Raw genomic sequence first — 14,564 nt, 5'->3', positions numbered from 1 at the left:
ATGGCTGTTCATGATCAAGTGTGGCCAAATTCTGTCGCATTCTGTTGAGCACGTGAGAACCAAATAATGCGGCCCTTTTGTTGTCCTTATAATATAGATAATCAATAACAACGCGATGCTCTGTTAGCCGAGCGTGAAGGGGAACAATGAATCACAAGGCCCCAAATTCACCACGGTGAGATTATGCAACGTCATCTCGTCTCAATCTGGTACGTATCGCCATCTAGTGGGTCATTTGTGTCATGACGCTCTTTTCCAAACCCACCCAACGTCATGAACGCTAACAGGGATCCAGGAACACGGCGGGAAGAATACTGAACAGCCCCTCTGAGGACACACGGACAGGCCGCCGGGAGGACCGGGACATCCCCCGCCGCCGTCCCCCCGCGATTTACTGTAAAACGACGTTTTATTCGTAAAAAAACAAAACAAAAACACGCCGCTTTTTACAGCGCTTTTAGTGAGGCACAGTGACACGCCGTTTTTTTTGCGTCGCGGATGAGTCGTGTAGGTCAGTGTTTCTCAACCGGGGGTCCGCGGACCCCTAGTGGTCCGTGGTGTAATTGCAAGGGGTCCGTGAAAATAAAATATCTTTAAAAAAAAGATCCTAGGACATTTATAGAAATAGAATTATTTTACTCAAATGTGACTGAGACCTTTATCTACCTAAACTATAAAGGGTAACAGGACTTTTTTCTCTAATTACATCTGTTTCACAAGTATAATTTATTGTATTTTAATAAGAGATCTCGCTCCCGTTTGCATTGTTAAAAGTTACTGCATAAAAATTCTGTTGTTACATATATCTGAAAGATACTGAATACATATTCTGTTTTGTTACATCTATCTGAAAGTTACTGAATACATATTCTGTTTTGTTACATATATCTGAAAGTTACTGAATACATATTCTGTTTTGTTACATATATCTGAAAGTTACTGAATACATATTCTGTGTTGTTACATATATCTGAAAGTTACTGCATTAAAATCCTGTTGTTACATATATCTGAAAGTTACTGAATACATATTCTGTTTTGTTACATATATCTGAAAGTTACTGCATAAGAATTCTGTTTTGTTAACTATATCTAAGTTACAACTGAAAGCTCTTATTTTTGCCCCAAAGAGTGAATAAATGCTATAATGCAATTTAAAATGCAGTTTCTACAGTTTCTATCAAATTGCAACCCCCCTCCCCCAAGATCAGGTGGAGGGATCCTCAGGGTAGATCAAAAATACGCAGGGGGTCCAGGACCCCAAAAAGGTTGAGAACCACTGGTGTAGGTGAACAGCAGGGGGCTCAGGGTGCTGGAAGACAAAAGTACCCCTGTACAAACTGCCTGAGGTCTCTGTCAGAAATTCCAGAATCCAGTTGCACCAGGTGGGTGTTAAAAGTGGGGCTAGTTTTTAAAAATAAATATAAGTGTGCGCAAAATATGGGAAATAATGGTGTTAAATGCAAAAACAAAAGAAAAAGTTGTTGAACAGTCTTGCAGAGAATGTTGCAGTCTGCACAACATTATCGACACCCTGCTGCCCTTCTACAGCCTTTACACCACCCGATTATTGGCAATGGTAATTATTACATAACTGACTGCCCAATTGAGACAGAATAGAAAATGCTGTATTTATCCATGAGACCAGCGTTTCCCAAGCCTCTCCTAGAGAACCCCTTGTCCTAGAACATGCAGGACAAAGGGTACTCAAGGAGAGGGTTGGGAAACACTGCATTAGACATCATTTCACTATAGGGGATTCAGTTTTATTCTTCAGTATTTACTAAATGTACGTAACGGTGGGGCCAGGTTACAGGGTTCAGAAGCGTAGTGTAGAGCGAAGCATTCCCCACAGAGAATCCGTTATGATAATTAGAGCGAAACTCGCCAGGAGCTGCCTACTCAGCTTGTTGACGGTAACGTAGCAACCCCTCCTTCGCCCCCTTGCTGCAGGGACATGGCACACCCACAAGAACTGGAATGTTTCACCCTGTGCTACCCTCCTGACCGCTTTAATATGGCCCCATTGGAAGTGTTGAACGAATTACTCAGCGTTTTATTTGAGTCTGACATCCACATTAATATGTTGCTTATCTCTGAATATGATCAGCCTGCAGCCTTCTCCCCATGGGCCTCTCCTCAGTCTGCAGCTTTATTACCGCCAAGACTCCATCATCGGTTGATGTGTCACATCATCGGGCTTCATCCGCCTCTGCTGCAACCCCGCTGCCGTTCCACCTCCATCTGCCTTCATGTCCTGCCTCCTTATCCCGCCCTGCTTCATGGTGACTCTCTCATTTGGAGCTGGTAATATTCTTTGTTTTCAGATATTACCCATGTCTGGCGTTTTCTGAAATGCACAATTTAAACAAAATACGGCATCAAAGAAGAAGAATGCCACTTTATTTTGTCGTTGTACCTTACAATGAATTGTATTCTTACATTGAATTTTCTCTCTGCATTTAACTCATCCTATTGTAGAGGAGCAGTGGGCAGCTGCAGCACCCGGGGACCAGCTGCAGTTTTTATTTCCATTGCCTTGCTCAGGGGCACAGACAGGAGCATTAACCCTAACATGTACGTCTTTTTGATGGTGGGAGGAGACCCGGAGGAAACCCACGCAGACATGGAGAGAACATGCAAACTCCACACAGAAAAGACCTGGGATAGCCTGGGGTTCGAACCCAGGACCTTCTTGATGTGAGGCAACAGTGCTAACCACTGGGCTACTATGCTGCCCCACTGCTTTTTTTTAAACAGCATTTAATCACATTCTTCATTGTGGACTAAATGTAACTGCGGAGTCAATGCGAGTCTTTTATTCGTGTTTAGTGTCTTCTTCTTCTTCTTTTGGCTTGTTCGCTGTTTCTCGGGGGTCGCCACAGCAGATTTTATAGTTTCCATCAGTACCCTGTGAGGGTACAGCGCCAATGGCGGCTGTTGTTAACACGGGCCTCGACCGATCCACTATGGTCTTGTCAATCTGCATACTGATTTGGGAAAATTTTACGTCAGATGCCCTTCCTGACACAACCACTAACCCTGTGGATGGAGGGACAGGTAAAGCACTGGATGCCATCCCAGTATTCATGGACTTGCGGACATACCTGTTGCCAGCTTTCATGTCCAAATTCATATATTTCTTGTGTCTTGATATCATTTGTTGCTCTGCAACCTTCCCCCTGCCCCCTGTGCAGCCTGAAGCCTTTATTCCATCTGCTTTTGAATCATCAGTTGCTGACCGACTCCGCTGGACCATCTTCTGTTGGCGCTTCACCCCTCTGCACCATCTGGGGCCAGGGGTTTGGTTAGACGTGTGCAATCCCTCTGAACTGCCACGACACCCACAGACGTTGCCAATGAACAGTGACTGTGCTCGTTGTCTGTCCATCCATCCATCCATTATCCAAACTGCTTATCCTGCTCTCAGGGTCGCGGTATGCAGGAGCCTATCCCAGCAGTCATTGGGCGGCAGGCGGGGAGACACCCTGGACAGGCCACCAGTCCATCACAGGGCCCAGCATGGCATTCAATTTCCATAGTTTTATCACAAGATAAAAAAGATTTGAATGACTAGGGCTTATCAGTTGGGGTGAACAGTAATTTTGCCGCCCCTTGGGGGCGCCATTGGTAAGAAATTGCTGCACACTTCCACAACCTGAGGTTATAGGATCCTGCAAGGTTGGCAGTTAATGGCGTTTTTTTGCCAACCAGATGATGGGCCTGACTCTCTCCTGTGAGGAGGTAGAGGGGAACTCCCTCGTAACCACTTTTAGAGGGGTCACAAGCACAAATATTTAGGTTAGAAGCCAGGTTCATGAGATGCTTCGCAGCGAAAAACTGGTCAAGAAAGTTAATTTCAGAACAGGATAAAAGTTGTATTGGTAATAAAAAGTGGAGACCTCTGCTGTTCATGGCAACACCGTCAGCTGTAGCAGTGGCTTTGCACAAGTTAAACCAAGCTCCCATTGCTCCATCTCTTGCTGATGTTCACCATCACTCTGAGCCACCTCCCTTCAATGTGTCCAACCTCATCCCATCTGCAGCTGCCTTATAATCAGGCCCTGCCTTCCTCATCATGACAATATTGAGATGTATTACTTTATTTGTAGTGACACAATTATACCTTGATTTATATAACATGCAATTTGTACCAAATGCTGCATTAATCCATTAGACCAGTCGCTTGTTATGGCCCAGCCTAGCCTTCCCCAAGCCCCTAGACACTGATGTTTTTCTTTATAATTCTTGGAAGCTTCTTCGACATGTGACCTCCCATTAAAGTGGAAGTAGACAACTTATTTTGCTTTAACTTATTATGAAGACAATGTGGACTGCACGGTGTAATGGCTATAGAAGAATGACACCATCGGCGTTTAGATTGGTTCTGCCTCACTTTCTTTATGCAATTATGTCTGTCACAGGGCATGGTTTTTCCCGGCAAATCAATTTACGGCACAGGAAGTGCGTCAACCGCCCTGTAGCGGGCTAGGCAATGGCGGACGGTGGAACAACCGAAGTAATGTGGAAACTCTACCCGGCAACAGAAAAAGAACCCATTTGACAGAGGAGGCGAAGAAGGAGGATGATTGAAGACGAGATAAAACAAGTGTGAACCTCAGACGGGCATTCACTCAATGGAGACCTGCCTCACAACACTCAATCTGCCTTTAAGGTGCAGAACATCCGGGCATCCGCGTGGCATGGCGGTCTATTCCGTTGGCAACCAACACAGGGATCGGTGGTTCAAATCCCCGTGTTACCTCCGGCTTGGTGGGGCGTCCCTACGGACACAATTGGCCGTGTCTGCGGGTGGGAAGTCGGATGTGGGTATGTGTCCTGGTCGCTGCACTAGCACCTCCTTTGAGGGAATAGCGTGATCCTCCCACGTGCTACGTCCCCCCGGTGAAACTCCTCACTGTCAGGTGAAAAGAAGCGGCTGGTGACTCCACATGTATCGGAGGAGGCATGTGGTACTCTGCAGGCCTCCCCGGATCAGCAGAGGGGGTGAAGCAGTGACCGGGACAGCTCGGGAGAGTGGGGTAATTGGCCAAGTACGATTGGGGAGGAAACAAAAGGGGGGGGGGGTGCAGAACATTCAAGGCTTTCATACAGAACATGAAGGCAGTTGTGAAATCAACCAAGCGGGTTTGGCCTGATTTGAATGCAGAGACAGGATTTGGGAAGGAGGCTGTATGCATGCACACAGATAATTCTAAATCTTTTCATTTCAAATCTCGGCCATTTAAAACGTTTTCCATAGTTTAACTTCTGCAAAGAGAGCTTTTAAATGCATTAAAGGAACAGTCAACCCGACAAGGTTTAGCAGTTAGTTTCAGTTCCTGGCCTCAAACACAAAGAGTTGTTTAGCTTTTCCTAAGAGCTTTTGCTAAGAGCCAGCCAAAGTCAATTGTTGTTGATTCTAATTTGGCACGATGTTGAGAGCACACTGAGAAATTTTAAAATGTGGTAGTTTGAAATAATAATTTAAAAAAAAGGTTTGAAAGATAACCCCATTCATTCATCTATTCTGCTTTTACTCATTTCCTGAAAATCTCATTGAGCTGTCCCAAGGGGAAACCCCCCCCCCCCACTTTATTTCAAATATCTTTGAGTATACCATTGGAAAACATTAAGGCAAGAAGGATGGCACAAACTACTGCATTTATCGACATCTGAACTTCTTGTAGGGTAAGAATATGGAGGAAGGGGGGTGGCATCAGAAAAGCCTTACGTTACAGTTGCCTCCCTGACAAATATTCTTAGCTATGAACTCATGAAAATTAATTCATGGCTCATGCTTTAGTGAAAAGAGAAGTCTGAGCTTATCCTTCACTTTAAACTGTCAAGTTTTTCAGGATCATTTTACTAAATTTTGTTTTATGTTTGGGAAGAGTAGATGAATGGAGAAAGTGAGAGAGAGTAGGTTGGGTGATGTGGGGACAGTGTAATAGGAAATGCGGTGGATTAGCAAAGAGGAAGGTGGTTGGCCCAGATAACGTATCTGTGGAGGCATGGAGGTGTTTAGGAGAGATGGCAGTGGGGTTTTCAACTAGATTGTTTAACACAATCCTGGAAAGTGAGAGGATGCCTGAGGAGTGGAGAAGAGGCATACTGGTACCGATTTTCATGAATAAGGGCGATGTGCAGGACTGTAGCAACTACAGAGGTATAAAGTTGATCAGCCACAGCATGAAGATATGGGAAAGAGTAATAGAAGCTAGGTTAAGAGGAGAGGTGATGATCAGCGAGCAGCAGTATGGTTTCATGCCATGAAAGAGCACCACAGATGCGATGTTTGCCTTGAGAATGTTGATGGAGAAGTATAGAGAAGGCCAGAAAGAGTTGCATTGTGTCTGTGTAGATTTAGAGAAAGCTTATGACTGGGTCCCGAGAGAGGAAGTGTGGTGTTGTATGAGGAAGTCTGGAGTTGCAGAGAAGTATGTAGGAGTGGTGCAGGATATGTATGAGGGAAGTGTGACAGTGGTGAGGTGTGCGGTTGGAACGACAGATGGGTTCAAGATGGAGGTGGAATTACATCAAGGATCGGCTCTGAGCCCTTTCTTGTTTGCACTGGTGATAGACGAGATTAGGCAGGAGTCTCCATGGACTATGATGTTCATGGATGACATTTTGATCTGTAGTGAGAGTAAGGTGCAGGTTGAGGAGAGCCTGGAGAGGTGGAGGAATGCACTGGAGAAAAAAGGAATGAAAGTCAGTAGGAGCAAGACAGAATACCTATGCGTAAATGAGAGGGAGGACAGTGGAATGGTGAGGATGCAAGGAGTAGAGGTGACGAAGATGGATGAGTTTAAATACTTGGTGTCAACTGTGCTATGTAATGGGGAGTGCAGAAGAGAGGTGAAGAAAAGTGCGGGTAGTGCAGGTGGAGAAGAGTGTCAGGAGTGATTTGTGACAGAAGGGTACCAGCAAGAGTTAAAGGAAAGGTTTGCAAGATGGTTGTGAGACCAGCTATGTTATATGGTTTGGAGACAGTGGCACTGATGAAAAGACAGGAGGTGGAGCTGGAGGTGGCAGAGATGAAGATGCTAAGATTTTCATTGGAAGTGATTAAGAAGGACAGGATTAGGAACGTGTATATTAGAGGGACAGCTCAGGTTGGACGGTTTGGAGACAAAGCAAGAGAGGCAAGATTGAGATGGTTTGGACATGTGTGGCGGAGAGATACTGGGTATACTGGGAGAAGGATGCTGAATATGGAGCTGCCAGGGAAGAGGAAAAGAGGAAGGCCAAAGAGGAGGTTTATGGATGTGGTGAGGGAGAACATGCCGGTGGCTGGTGTGACAGAGGAAAATGCGGAGGACAGGAAGAGATGGAAACGGATGATCCGCTTTGACGATTCCTGATGGGAGCAGCCAAAAGTAGTAGTAGTAGTAGTAGTAGTAGTAGCAGTAGTAGTAGAAGACTCTTGGAAGAGTAGCCAATTTGGGATAAAGTAGATCTTAAATAATTAAACGATGTAGGCAGGTAGGTACATTTAACCAGCTTCATTTGATTTAAAACTGCAGAGTTGCATAACCGAACGAAGAAGCAGCAAATTTCTCCCTGTGAATAAAATGTACGAAAAATGTTATGTGCAACTATTCAAAACACCTTTGATTGTGCACACTTCTCCCTGTGCACACTTCCCATTTCCCCCACGGCTTTACACTATGAAATATGCCACCTCGATGTTTTTGCCACCTGCCGACCTGACACGAGGCGGCAAACCAAATTACTTGACGGTAGCAAGGAAGCCGTCCAGCACATCGGAGGCTCTGGTATTGGTGGCAGCACTCAGATACACAATTACATGGCTGAAGCCATAGAAAAAAAAAAACAACAAAAGAGGAAAACGACATTTTAGACCATAACCTTAGTTAAATTTAGAGCATAACGTCGTGTAACCCCTCTGCTCAATACTTATAGCCAAGCTGCAATCTTACTCTGACCTGGCAGCCTTCTTGCTTGCAGAAAGGCCCTCCTCATCCTGTAGCCAGTTTCAGGGCGAGTCCTACGGATCTCCAAAACAGCACGAGCCGGCTCTGTGTTGCTGATGTTGGAGTACAAATCCGATGCTCTGGATGTTCGGTTGATGAAGAAAGTCAGCGAATAAAATTCTATGACACAATGCAAAACAAAAACAACAAAACAAAAAGTTAAACTCTGATGCGTAATCAACATCTATTGAGAAGCTACTTATGAACACTGGAGAAAAAAGAAATTCATAGGTAAGGTATATAACTATTTAATAGGAGCACAAGTAGATAATTACTCCCTGCAGAAAATATACGACAGCTGGAATAAGGATCTTAACATCACAGATACAAATATAAAATGGAGAAAAAAAGATGTCTGCATCTACGAAATAAAATCCCCATTAATGAAAATATGCACCTCACACAATATGCAATACACAATATGACAAGAATATGTTATACTAAAGTTAAAAGACATAAAGTCGAGCCCTCGTCTTCTGTTTTGTGTGTAAACACCCTCATCCATGCTGTCTGGAAATGGGAAAAAAGTTAAACAAGTGGCGTGAAATTCAGAAGTGGGTGACTAACATTTGTAAAACTGAATAATTTAACACCCATGCACTGCATTTTGCAGATGATAGACACTATGGGGTACCCTATTGGGTGGCCGGTCCTGTACTCCTCCCTGGTGTATATATATATATATATATATATATATAAACTTATTTTAAAAATCTGGAAAAATGTACAGACCCCATCCATGCAGGCGTGGAAGGGAATGATGACATATTATTTAACTATAGAAAGGACCATGTCTGAGGATAGACATAAAAGTGAACAACTTATTAGACTATGGCATGATGTATATGAAGCTTTATTGATTAAAGGTTGGAACAGAAGCGGGGGCATGGCGGTGGAAACACAGGAGGGAGAACCCCGTGTATGTGTATATGGTTATATGGATGATTAAGAGTGTGTCTTATACACCGATCAGCAGGAAGTGAACAGTCAGTTCTTGAAGTTGATGTGTTGGAAGCAGCAAAAATGTACAGGTGTAAGGCTCTGAGTGACTTTGACAAGGGCCAAACTGGCTAGACAACTGGGTCAGAGCATCTCCAAAATGGCAGGTCTTGTGGGGTGTACCCACTATTCAGTACCTACCAAAAGTGGTCCGATGAAGGACAACTGGTGAACTGGCAACAGGGTCATGGGCACCCAAGGCTCACTGATGCACATGGGGAGCGAAGGCTAGTCCGACTGGTCTGATCCCACAGAAGAGCTACTGTTGCTCAAATTGCTGAAAAAAGTTAATGCTAGCTATGCTAGACGTGTCAGAACACAGTGCATCACATCTTGCTGCATATGGGCCTGCGTAGCTGCAGACCAGTCAGAGTGCTCATGATGACCCCTGTCCACCACCAAAAACGCCTACAATGGGCACGTGAGCATCAGAACTGGACCATGGAGCGATGGAAGAAGGTCGCCTGGTCTGATAAATCACGTTTTCTCTTACATCATGTGGACGGTCGAGTGCGTGTGTGTCGTTTACCTGGGGAAGTAATGGCACCAGGATGCACTATGGGAAGAAGGCAAGCTGGTGGAGGCAGTGTGATGCTATGGGCAATGTCCTGCTGGGAAACCTTGGGTCCTGGCATTCATGTGGATATTACTTTGACACGTACCACCTACCTAAACATTGCTACAGACCAGGTATACCCCTTCATGGCAACGGTATGCCCTGATGGCAGTGTTCTCTTTCAGCAGGATAATGTGCCCTGACACACTGCACAGGAATGGTTTGAGCAACATGATGAAGAGTTAAAGGTGTTGCCTTGGCTTCCAAATTCTCCAGATCTCAATCTGATTGAGCATCTCTGGGATGTGCTGGAAGAACCAGTCTGATATGGAGGCGCCATCTCACAACTTACAGGACTTAAAGGATCTGCTGCTAACATCTTGGTGCCAGATACCAGAGGACACCTTCCGAGGTCTTGCGGAGTCCACGCATCGACGGGTCAGAGCTGTTTTGGCAGCACGAGGGAGACCTTCACATATTAGGCAGGCGGTTTTAATGTTTTGGCTCACCGGTGTATGTTAGTGTGTCAATATACGTTCAAGCCAAGGTGTGTGGCGATGGGGCATGGGTATGTGGGATTTTAGCAATGCAAAGATGTGTTGTTCTGGTGGACTAGTTGTGTATGTATGCCTTTTGTTGTTGTTATAACCAAAACCCAGTGTAGAGCAAGCTACTTGGAAAGTGTCGTGAGCTAAGCTAGCAGGTACTCTACATCAGATGAAGCATCACTACACTTAAGCTACCATGGCCAAAGTAGTCCACTACATCAGTTATTATTGATTTTATTACATTGAACCAACTTAAATCCAAGTCAATGCAATCTCAGTGATCAGTAAAAATCTGATAGGCAGGCAAGAAAACGCTCAGTTCAATCGTTTATTAAACAATAAGCTGCACTCTGTGTGTCACAGGGGGCGCAGGACCGGACAGCGGAGACAGGCAGGGATAAAGCAAGGCTTCAATAAGACAAGGTACCAGTGTTGTAGTCGAGTCACTAAACCTCGAGTCCGAGTCGAGTCTCGAGTCCCCAGTGTTCGAGTCTGAGTCCAAGTCCCCAAAGAAGAACCCGAGTTGAGTTCAAGTCAAGTCCTCATTACCTGAGTCTGAGTCCGAGTCATCAAGGTTGAGTCCGAGTCGAGTTCCAAGATGGGCTCCAGCGCTCCATTCTGGCACCGTAAAAAAGCTATTGATCACCACATTCCAATAGAACACTGATCACCACTTATTGTATTAATATAGCTATCAATATCTTACGCCAAATTATTAGGGCCTATTACACAAAAACTAACAAAAACAAAAAAACAGTCTTTATCAATTAACAAGTCCGAGTCCTCATCTCCAACGTCCGAGTCTGAATGCAGTCCAAGTCCAGTCACGAGTCCTGAAAATCAGGACTCGAGTCGGACTCGAGTCCGAGTCCTGGACTCGAGCACTACAACACTACAGACAGACGTGATAGACAAAAGATATGGACGGCATGACGCACCAGGCCAACATGGGCTAAACGAGGGGCACGTTTCACTCTATGTGTCACAGGGGGCGCAGGACCAGGACCAGGACGAGAGAGCGCAGACAAGCTGGGATAAAGCAAGGCTTCAATAAGACAAGGTACTCACAGACAGACGTGACATATAGACGGCATGACGCACCGGGGCAACGTGGGCTAAACAAGGGACACACATTTCACTTACAACCTGACAGTGAGTCGGGGCAACCAGGGGCAATATGTACAGTTGGGGAGCCAATCAGGTGATGGGGGACAGGTGAGCAAGGCAGGGGCGGGACCAGACATGGCAAGCCAATCAGGTAACGGGGAACAGGTGAGCCTTGGTAACAGCGCATGGCACAAAAACAACCATGACGCCATGCTCTGTTTGCGCCAAAACCAATTTGGCAACAAAAACAAACAAACAAACAAAGAAGCAAAATAAAAAACACGTGCTTCACGTCGTAAAAAAGCAGATGTCGAGAGTGTGTGTATGTTCATCTGTTTTCCGTGTGTGTGTGTGTGTGCGTGTGTGTCCATCGGTGAGCATATTTGTGTACTGTCAAAATGTACACAATATACAATGCCTAACCCCCCCCCGCCACACACACAGTGCCTAGAGTCCCACCAGAGGCTGGTGCTGTTAGCTTTTGTTTGGCGTTATGATAATAAGATAAATTAAAAACATGCACTGAACATGAATATGACTTGGCCCGAATCCACGCTGAACAGGATGACTGATAGGAACCAAAACAAGGGACCAATCTGGGTTCATTTTTTCGAATTCTAGTCAATTGTTTGACAGTCCTGAAATATGATTCCCGTCTGGTTTTAGTCAGAAGATTTCTTTTCTCTTTAATCCTTGCCTCTATTAACTGAATGATTTTCCCACAAGGCTTGTGGGATGCTGACATAAAGGGAAGAGTTTCTATGACATTGGTACCAAGCCAAGCATCGTGGAGATAACGTGTAATGGGGATTTTCGTTCCAGCCCAGCATCATACTTGTGGATTTCTGATCACACAGCCTAATTCTAAGAAGATAGAGGAGGTTTGGCGTTGAGTTGGAAAGAAAACCTTCACACACATGGTTCTAGCTACTCACCCTTCGATTTCCACGGTAACACTGCAGCAGTGGCGGCTGCTGACCAACATTTTTGCTGAAGCAACCGCCAAAAAAAAAAAAAAGTGCCATGGCAATCTCCCTTTTTATCTCCCCCTGAATGGGGGCAGCAATTGCTTTAATCAGATCATTTTGTATGGTCTTAAGACATCCCAGAAAACACAGTGGACAATGTCAGATGAGCAGCCAGAACATCGTCATCATAGCGGGAAAACATTTCTACCGTCTCTCTGTAGTTTCCTTTATTATCGGGACTTTTCACTCTCACCATGCCGCCTAAATGCAGCTCCTGACAACCCAATAACGACACCCAATCAATCAACCTTTTGGGGAACGTCACTGTTTTTCCGGACCGTGTCGTTATGCTCTGCCAACTTGACTTCACCAGAGTACCAATCCTCCCATTTCCCAACAGACTTGATGCTTAATTCCTTTGCTTTTTCTCGTGAAGCTTAACAGATCGGTCAAGATTTTGTAGATCCTCAATTCCATCTCTTGCAAACTTTGAAGAACACCCATCTCCTGCAGCAGCACGCTTAAACGCCACGCAAGGCCAGCGATACAAGCGGTTTGTTAGCACACTCCCCGTTAGCCACTCCACCTTGTCCTACCTAGAACACTTAAAACTCGGACTTACCGAGCCCGCTCTCTGCACCATGTTGATGAGGGCCTTTGGGCTCCCATGTGCCTTCACTCCTAGTTTTTCTTCATAGGAGAAAGCGTGAACAGATTCCCGTGGGATCCAGTCCACAATGTTTGCATCCATCATAACTCTTCTTTGCAAAAATTGTGAAAGACAGGACAGGAGCTAGTAGCTAGCTAGCTAAGCTAGTTAGAACAACTAACATTAGCCTACAGTACAGGGCTACTTACTACACGAGGTCAAGATCAAAAATGCTAATATAGAGACGAACAATAAAGTTGAACAATAAAGATCTGAACAGATTAATTATTATATATATACAAGAACCACCAAAAACTACTACAGTAACCACTAATTTATCTTAGGCTAATCTTTTTTTCTTATCTTTCACCGCGCTTCGAATACCAAAAGGTGTGATGAAGACTGGAGAACAAGTCCAGCATCAGAAAGGCTAAACTGGTGTTCGCTGACTGGTTAGACGGGTGTCAATCATTTTCAGGTCGAGGAAAGACTAGATGAAGCACTGCTTCACTGGGTGGGCATTAAAACACGTAATAAAACAAAGCTGTCCGATCAACAATGTGTAAGGTGTGTCTGTGAATGTTCTCATTCATCCAGGTCATGGTTGTGCAAAGGAGTTGAATCAAGTGCAATACCATACCAAGTCCAGTGGCACTTGATTCAACTCCTTTGCATAACGTGTAAGGTACTTTTTCAACTTACATTCACTTACATTGGGTTAGTGAAGCAGAACACTCCCCTGTGTCACCTGAAGAGAGCGCTGTGTTGCACAATATCCACGACACTTTTTTTTAACAGTGACATTTTTTTTGTTTTGAGTCACGGGGGAAATAGTCATTCTAAAGAAATGTTGGCATCTAAAAAAGATGTTTTATGTGATATGCGTGTAGTGTTTTTTGTTTGTTTGTTTTTTGGTGAAGCACTGCTTCACCTGTTGTCTTATAGAGACCTCCCCTGCCCTGCTAGGCCTGTTTGTGCTTACTCAACCTATCAGGTCCTAATCACATGAGATCATATTGGCATGTTGGATTGGTAATAATATGATCATTGTCTTGATGCACGCTCAATAATCCAGGTAAGGAATCACAGAAAGTCGAATCAGTTCATCTGGACATAGACACGTTTTATCACTCGTCTAAGTGACCCCTTCAGTCTCAACTAACCGCAGGTATCCCCACCCTTATAAACAATACAGTGGTGGGGGCGCTCGGGTAGCGTAGCAGTTTATTCCTTTACCTACCAACACGTGGACTGCCTGTTCGAATCCCTGTGTTACCAACAGCTTGGCCGGGCGACTACAGACACAATTGGCCGTGTCTGCGGGTGGGAAGCCGGATGTGAGTATGTGTCCTGATCGCTGCATTAGTGCCTCCTCTCATCGTCAGAGCGCCTGTTCGGGGGGGGGAACTGGGGGGAATAACGTGATCCTCCCACGTGCCACGTCCCCCTGGCAAAACCCCTCACTGTCAGGTGAAAAGAAGCGGCTGGCGACGCCACATGTATTGGAGGAGACATGTGATAGTCTGCAGCCCTCCCCGGATCAGCAGAGGGGGTGGAGCAGTGACATATGCAAATCGGCAAGACCGTTAACTATGGGCATGTGTACTATTCACAGAGGATTTGGGAATAGTTGCAATCACAGCATTGTAAGATGGTTAATTAAGATGCAAGAAAAAAAACAGCAATCAAATTCTACAAACACCTAAAAGCAATTGACCCCAACTCCTACCATTACAAA

At 45.0% G+C, this 14,564-nt stretch overlaps 1 protein-coding gene across 1 annotated transcript in view; it reads right to left on the bottom strand.

Moving 5' to 3' along the window:
• impdh1b (IMP (inosine 5'-monophosphate) dehydrogenase 1b) overlaps positions 1-8,017 on the bottom strand; it is a 62,308-nt gene extending 54,291 nt beyond the window's left edge. The window contains exon 1 of the mRNA XM_056278016.1: positions 7,952-8,017. The gene's annotated coding sequence lies outside the window, so the exon portion shown is untranslated. The remainder of the gene's footprint in view (positions 1-7,951) is intronic.
• Positions 8,018-14,564: the final 6,547 nt, after the last annotated feature.

The sequence above is a fragment of the Lampris incognitus genome, chromosome 3, assembly GCF_029633865.1.
Source record: "Lampris incognitus isolate fLamInc1 chromosome 3, fLamInc1.hap2, whole genome shotgun sequence".
Lineage (NCBI taxonomy): Eukaryota > Metazoa > Chordata > Actinopteri > Lampriformes > Lampridae > Lampris > Lampris incognitus.
The sequence above is the reverse complement of the archived record's forward strand: the minus strand, read 5'-3'. Positions and strand labels throughout refer to the sequence as shown.